Below are 8,818 nucleotides of genomic sequence, written 5' to 3'. Positions count from 1 at the left end.
CCTAATGAATTCATTCTGATCATTGCTCACACATTTTTGAAAGCACTACCATCTGTTTTATACATAAATATTACAGTAATTAATGTCAGCACATGTTTATATTATATCATTTCCAGAGTCTTATTTTAGAGTTAAGACCTTTTTCTTTTCAGGCAGAATAACGGCATATTTTAAGCTATTGGCAGGAAATACAATGTTATTAGGATAAAATGAGTGAATTTCAGTAATGGCTTGCTTCTTTATTGGAAAACTTTATAGCATTTAATGCTTCTGTTCTTCATTAAAGCCTAAATACTGGGTCAGTGCCTACTCATGGAAAGCCCAAAAGAAACTTAAGCACTGCCGAATGAGGTAAAACTATGGGGAAAAATACCATGAAACCTCTGAGCTCCTGAAATTGGTATTTTAAGTCCCTGTGGCAGCCTCCCCATGACTGGGCATTGAGGATTCATTAATGCCTGGCATTGGGCACTCTGGCTCCAGATTAGCAAATGATCCAGGTATAAATTAAATGGATGGGTTAGCTCTGGTAGGGTTACATCCCTCCAGGGCCCTATTGTTTCTTGCTGTTTATAAGGTTATGATGTTTTTGTCACTAGCAGTGCAGTTTCCTCATGAGCACTGGAAGAAAGCAAAATATTTTATTAAAAATGTTTTTGCTTCCCCATACAAAAGGCTAGGAGAGGTGTCTACAACAGTGGAAGCCAAAAGTATTAATCTGATTCTCATTTACAACTTCTGCTTACATGGTGTGCCAATGACAGACTCGGTCAAAAACCCACTGAAGTCAATTTGAAGACTTCTGTTGAGTTCTTTGGGCTTCAAATGAGGATTTATCTTTACTTGTGCTCCAAGAGAAATATGTTCCAGATGCACAAAAACCGTGGATGGCAGTCCTGAAACATAACTGTTTTCATTATGTTCATTGTATCAATAACTTTTTCTCCTTCCCAGTGAAATAGAGTCACAGCTGAACTTTTCTTGTTCTGTTGCCAATACCTCATGCACCTGTACAGGGACCTGCTATTTGAAAATCTTTGCCTAGGGACTGACATTGGTGAAATTTGTTTCTGATATGATTTTAGTTGTATCTCTTGTTCTCTTTCAAGATTCTATGCTGACAGTTTCACCTTTCATTTGAGTATTGATACTGCACTTCAGCATGGTTTATTAGTATCTACCTTCTTTTGACTTTATCTCTTTTTATTCTTTTACTTTATTTTATTTTAACAAGAGCTGCAGCAGATGCTGCAGTTGTCAAATCTATTTGAGATTTAAGCATCTCTGGAGAGACTTAAATCTTCTAACACTACTCAGTACAATTTGAGCCGCCAATAGATTTTCCTGGATGTCTTCCATCATGGATTTAACTTAAGCAAGGTTCCTAAGTATCCATCTAAGTTTCCAACCAAGTAATTGCTGCTAAGGATTGCTACTTCTTCTTGCAAAGAAAGCTACTCCATGTTTATTTCCATTAGAAATAAAGAAATAACTGGAAAGAATTGGAGACTAGAAGGGGAATGAGAAATAAATATCTACCTGCAGAATGAAACTGTTTTCCCCTAAATATCAGTTACCTGACAGCTAAAACTTCATAGAATCATAGAATCATAGAATATGCTGAATTGGAAGGGACCCATCAGGATCATTGAGGCCAACTCCTGGCCCTGAATAGGACACCCACGAATCACATCAGGTGCTTGAGAGCATTGTCCAAATACTTCTTGAACTCTGCCAGATTTGGTGCCGTGACCACTTCCCTGGGGAGCCTGTTCCAGTGCCCTGTTCACCCTCTGCATGAAAAACTTTTTCCTGATATTCAACCTGAACCTCCCTTGACTTAGCTTTGTGCTGTTTCCTCAAGTCCTGTCGCTGGGCACAAGAGTGAAGTATTGGTACTTGCCCCTCCGCTTCCCCTCCTGAGGATGTTGAAGACCATAATTAGGTCTCCCCTCAGTATTCTCCAGGCTGAACAAACCAAGTGACCTCAGCCAGTCCTCATGAGGCTTCCCCTCCAGACCCCTTACCATCCTTGTGGCCCTCCTTTGGACATTCTCTAATAGTTTATGTCTTTTTGATATTGTGGTGCCCAAAATTGCAGACAGTATTCAAGGTGGGGCCACCCCAGTGCAGAGCAGAGCAGGACAATCCCCTCCCTCGACTGGCTGGCGATGCTTTGCCTGATGCCCCCCAGGACACAGTTTGGCCCTCCTGGCTGCCAGGACACTGCTGATTCACTTTCAACTTGCCATCGACAAGGATCCTCAGGTCCCTCCTTATGGTGCTGCTCTCCAGCCTCTCGTTCCCCAGTCCATACACACAACAGGGTTGCCCTGTCCCAGGTGCAAAATCCGGCACTCACCCTTGTTAAACTTCATGTGGTAGGTGAATGCCCATCTCTCTAATTTGTCAAGGTCTCTCTGCAAGGCCTCTCTGCCCTTGAAGGATTCGACAGCTCCTCCCAATTTAGCATTATCAGCAAACTTCCTTAGTATTCCTTCGAGTCCTGTGTCCTGGTAGTTAGTGAAGATGTTGAAAAGAACTGAGCTGAGAATGAAGTCCTGCAGAATCTCACTAGTGACTGGATGCCATCCTTATGTTACTGTATTCACTATAACTCTTTGTGCCTGACCTATGAGCCAGTTGCTCACCCATCACAGAACACGGTTATCCAGCTGTGTGCTAGACATTTTGTCTGGAAGAATTCTGTGAGAGACAGTATCAAAAGCTTTGCTGCAGTCCAAAATCTGGCTTCCCTTGATCAACTAGGTGGGTTACTGTGTCATAGAAGGAAATCAGGTTCAAAAAGCAGGACTTCCCTGTCACGAAACCGTGTTGGCTGTGAACCAGTGACTGCATTGTCCTCCAGGTGTTTTTCAATACTTCCAGAATAGTCTTTTACATTATTTTAATAGGCACTGAAGTGAGACTGACAGACTGTAGTTTCCAGGGTACTCCTTCTTGCCTTCCTTGAAAATCTTGGCAACTTCACTATTGCTGGATGCTTGGAGGGGCTTCCTGTGAGATTATGTTTTTCTGGAGGACACAATGTCGAAAGGTTCAGTAAGATATGGTTGAAATACACAGAACTCAAGGCACACAATGGGAAAATACCTATAAGAATCCAATCTTCTCTTCCTGAAAAATCCAAACATTTACAATAACTTAAAAAAAAGACAAAGAAAACAGGCAGCAGTCTGCCAAAGGCCACTGAACTTCCAAGGGGCACTGCTTTCATCCCTCTCACATCCAGTAAGAGAAAATTACCAGCTACCAGCTTTCTGTCCCGCTCTTTCTCTTCATTTCCATAGTGGTGATGCTGACCTTAGAAGAATAAACTGCAGAAAGACTGGAAAGCTAGTCTAAGGTTAGGAAGGGCTTTGCTGCAGAGATACAAAGAAGAAATAAAAACTAAATTGAAGATAGATTTATAGCCAAGGCAGTGCGTTGTGGTTGCCAGTGATACCAAGGAACTGGATTCTGTGCAAAGCGACCAAACCACAGAATTCACACTCATACCTAGAACTGACTTATTTTATGCTCTGAGGAAAGGGAAGGGGAAATGTCAAAGTTTCAGAAAACTTGCTTGTATCACAACAGTGAGTCTCCTGCAAAGTTCTGCTTGAGATCTAAACTGCTGCTAGCCATGAGAGGCATTCACCTCTGGAGTTACGCAGCAAGCTTTTAAATACACATACATTCATGTACTCCTTCTCCACAGCTTTCTTTGTCTCCTTCTTTCAGAGGATGCTGAAAGATAAAGTATTAAATGTTATATAGTAGCCCCAAGAGTTAGAAGTCCCACTCCAAGAAGCAGCACAGTAGCTTGTTACCAATGAATGATTTTGAATATGAGCTGAGAGTTGGAAGCAGAGAAGGGTCTCATATACCACTGAAACGCTGGGGGACTTGAGTAAGTGGAAAGTAATGACATGAGTGGCTCTTGGCCACAATTTTAATGTTGACACTACAAAAGTAGTTTAAGTTCTCTGATGACTACAAGCAGTGAGGTCTCAGTTTTGCATATTATCTAAAATACAGTGAGCGCCTTCCTCAGAACAAGGCTTGTCAGTATAGAACTGGGATGCTCATTCATTCTGCTCTCGCGGCAGAGCCCAATCTCTCAAATCACCTGTTCCATTTCCTAAGCCTGTTCTCTCGAGACTTTCCAGTCATGTAGTAACTTGAATTAATTCTGCCTACTGAAAGAGGGACTACTTAGAGACTGAATGTAAGGCCCCTTGGTTACAAAGGCAGTGTAGTTTGTTGCTGGTATCAAACGGTGTGTATGCAAAATGTATTACAGTGATCAAAGAAAATGTTATTGACATATTTTGCAAACTTTAATGTGCACAAATGGAACAACTGCTGTAGACTTTGGCACTCCTATACTACATATATAAAATGTAAAAAGGTTAGCTTTTCTGACTGTACAATCTTGAGCATCTCTAATACATGAAAAAAAAAGATAAAAAGCAGACAAAACAGTGGATGTACTCAAATTGTACAGAATAAAGGATTACTTCTATAAGTATATACATAAATAAGTTATATTTCTATAACTACATACAAACATATTAGCCAAACATAGAGTCTGGAGTAGAAAATCCAACATAACACTTACAGATCCAGGAGAGCTTCCGGTTGTTTTACCTGTCTGCTTCTACTTCAACACACAATTTCTCTCTCTCTCTAATAAAGTAAAGATCTGGGATTGGCATTCTAAGTCAAAAAACCCATTTAAGAGAAAAGTCTTAACTATGAAAAACACAAAAGGATTTGTCATTTTATTTCATTTCTCAAGCTAAAGAATGACAAGAGAATGCTCCAGCAATTTCAGGTTAGCATTACTAACTCTCCCTGTATCACAGCTGCTCTCTGTTATTTTCTGAATAGGGTACGACTGTGTGCCTATGACCTGTGCATTTCTTTATAAATCTGTTGATTTCGTGTAACACACTGGAAGAATAAGCAGACATATGATAGCAGCTGAAGACTGCAAATCTAAAAGACCACTGATAAAAAGGGTATTCTCTTGTGTGTTTTACCCTTAAGCCACTGCTGAACTCACTGGAATAGCTTTTCTTCTGAACACAGAAGAAAGAGATCAGCAAATTGATGAACACAGCAAATTCCAAGGACATATGCTGTAAGCAGGTGAGAGACTGTTAACAGCAAGGCAGGCAGGCAGAGCCAGAGAGGGGAGTGATTTGGAGCAGGGGAACAGCCCACAGTCTTTAGGGAATTGGTCTGCTTGAGATCAGGATGGCAGGTGCGCCCGTACGTGATATAAAGCTCTGCTACTTAAAATCCTTTTCTCTTAGGTGTTATCATGCTGCTATTGTCAATACAAAACCACGCTTCAATTAAAGAAAGCTGCCTGCTCCTTCTGTTCCTCACACTTCCTGCCCAGCTGAAGGGAAGAAGAGAACTGAAACAAAGGCACTGCACTCTAAATCAAGAGTGAGAGAGGGGCAGAAATCCCTCCAGCTGGAGGGTACAGAATCCCCTCCGCCGTATATAGTCACCAGTGGTCTGGAGACAATTAGGAGGCTCTCCAGGCAGGGAAAGGCAGGCACAGAGTAGGGACTACTTAAGCTTTAACCTGATAGACTGAGTTCAACACTCTTGAACTCTGTAATCTTACACAAACTTACCAAAGGATGGGTAATGAGACCAAGAAGACAATGGAGCTGCTTCTGAACATGTATAAACATGTTGCACTGATTTCTCAAAAAAAAAAAAATCTATGTGCTCTATTAAACTCATGCTGTCCCTAGCTCAGCTATCACTGACCTACTATGCATTGTAAAAGCTGATAAAGTTATTCAATCTCTTCAATCTCTTTACTCTCATCTTCCCTGATGCAAGAGAATATTCAACACTCAGCAGGATTTATATGTGTCTAGTATTTAACTGGTCCAAATAGCAACAGCTGTCTCACAACTTACATGTGTGTTTTTGTCAGGAGTTTGATTCAAAGGATAAGAAAGCAAAAAAAACCCAACCCAACCCAAACACCACCACCTAAACTAAACAAACAAAAAAAAATCAAACAACCACAACAACAAAACCACAAAACCAAACAAGCAAACAAACAAACAAAACCCCAAAGCCTTCTTTAGAGCAGGCATAGAGCAGGCATGTCCTAGAGATTGGAACGAGTGTTCCTGGAGCCTGTGTTCTCAGAAGGATGGATAGTAAATCATTTAAGCCATCAGAGCCAACTAAGTGAGTCTGGATTGCAATACTCATATTACCAAGCAGCCAAGAAACTATAGAAGATTGTGATTAAGCACTTGATGAGTAATTTTGCATCCTTCATTGTAAAAACAGACTTTTGAAATGGTGCTTTTCAAAACTTGTTTTTCTGTTAAATTATTTTTAGACTGCACCCTGTAAATTTTCATACATTTTCAGCTGTTCCTTCTCCATCAGTGGAGATACCTCATCAGCAGAACTCATATTCTCTTAGTTTTCAGAATTAGAGTGTCCAAAAGATTTAGATTGCCAGTATTAGCAGTTGATGTATTTTTTTCCCCTTACACATTTTCCAGTATGAGCAGTTAGCATTCTTCTACTCAGATCTATTTCTTCTGCTAGGAGGATAAGATTTAAGATTAAAGGGTTTAGTACATTTTTATTTTCTGCAAATCACTCCTTGAAAAAGACTTGACTCTGACACATGACTTTAAACTGCATGGAGACATTCAAGTAATCTGTAGGAATTGTAATCAGAAATACACATGAGCTTCGAGGAGAAAACGTGCATTATAAATACGCAGCCTTGGTTCAGTGGTGCTCTGAGCACCCAGAAATAGCAGAGAGAGCTTTGTACCCTGTGAGTTATGCAGACACCGCGTACCTGCTCTGACCTCAGACACAATACACAATACCCTATTTAAAAAGCGACTAATATTATTTAAAATAAAAATATGGCTTTTGAGCAGATTAAGAGCATTAATGCTATCATTTTTTAACTAAGTGGTTGCTTTGTTTGATTTTCCATTATTTTTACAGGCCTCCTGCCAATAAATCACTAGAAATAAAAAAGAGGCACACTAGAAACTGTACTACTACGCATCTATTTTGCCACTGTGTAGCAAATAGGTATAATCCATCATCTCCAATACCCCTTTCAATAGTATCCTTCATATTATAAATAATTTAATAGTTCAGTGACAGTCTAATTCGTTCCTTTGATAGCCAAGATGTTTTCAAAGGTAAGGTTTTTCCCCAAGTAGCACTTTCTGGATTCTCTACTAAAACAGCCTTTAGATGCAAAATGCCTTCCCTTTTTTTTGGCCAACTTGAGGAATGTTGGAAAGATCTGGAAAAGACATTTTCATTTTTCAGGTCCGTCCCAAAAATCTTCACAATCTTCCTGTCATTTCCTTTTCCAATCCATCTGACACTGGATCCTCATCAAACGTCTGAAAATACTTAGGTAAAATGTTTTGTCAATGGGAACCTCAAGACACAATATTGTGGGCTGAGTCTTCCCTTCCCTCCTGGCAGGTTCCATTAATGGAAAAAGAGTATTTTTACTAGCAATAGGCCATGTAGGGCTTATTTGACGTGGCTGGGTGCTATCATCCTTAGTGGGAAGAGCATGGAATAATCTCAATATATGACTGCATGTTTGAGCAGTGTCAGTACTTCTGTATTGCAAAGTCCTCCCTGCTAGTTTGTACTAATAATGCAAACCCCACTGCTTAGTACTAGGATAAACAAAGAGGGAAGAGCAAAAGTAATTTAACAACAGAGTATAATTTAATCACTCTATAACACAGTTCATGTCACCACTTCAACTCTCTCATAGATTATGCCCATAAATTGACTTGCTTGAAGCCATCTGAACAGGTCTGTGCCAAGAAGAAAAGCTGACCCTGAATCTGTTGTATTTAGCCTCTTTTCATAGTGCAGGATGGTTTAATCAAGTGTGTTTGTAATTGTGTCAACAGTACAATAGCTTTGAAATGTTCTGTGTGTCTAACACTCATGGTTCAACACTGATACCCAGGGGACGTATAATGCTAAATACTTGTCATTCTCTGAAGGAAAAGCAGACAAATTCAGTACAGTATGTGCTTCCCATCTGTGCCTTGGAGTGAAGCTGATTTTCTCTATCAATCATCAGTTTTTCCTATACCTGATAAACCAATACATTTTGCTGTTCTTCACTTAGGCATGGTGATGATTGCAGTGAACAAGAATTCAGTAAAAAAAGGGAGAGATTCACATTTGCTGTTGTGGCACTTTATGTAGCTTGCCTTTATCTTCGTCGTGCTGCTGTCTAACGGGGATTTCCTATGGCAGGTCTTTCTAAATACTGTACTGGAAAAATCCTATGTATCCTATTCGTCAAGACTATTTTCTTTCTGCATCTGTATAGCATCGGTGATTCAGCTGCAGCAATTGATGTTGATAGGGCAGCACAATGTATAGTATTTATATAATATTCATTCAGTCCAAGAATCCAGATGCTTCTCACAAAGAGGCAACAAAAGGAAAGCACTGGGAATTGGTTTTGAAGTTACCTAAGCGGTCTGACAAAAACTTTACTGAATAAATAGTCCCTTTGAAGAAGAATGAGCTTGCAGTGTTGCTAGTATCAGAAAGCAAAGCATTCAAGAGGGCAAGAAGTTCAGCAGCACCCGAAAATACATTTGAAAAGAAAAACAGGAATGGAAAATATTGCTGGTTGCCATGTAGAATAGTATTACTATGAAGACTGACACTTTTTCACCTCTCACTTGTAAGCTGGTAGCTTTAGATTTAATCTTAGATTTTCCATTTTGAATTCCATGCTTCCTAT

This window comes from Chiroxiphia lanceolata, chromosome 1 (assembly GCF_009829145.1).
Source record: "Chiroxiphia lanceolata isolate bChiLan1 chromosome 1, bChiLan1.pri, whole genome shotgun sequence".
Taxonomy (NCBI): domain Eukaryota; kingdom Metazoa; phylum Chordata; class Aves; order Passeriformes; family Pipridae; genus Chiroxiphia; species Chiroxiphia lanceolata.
This window is presented reverse-complemented; position numbering follows the sequence as displayed.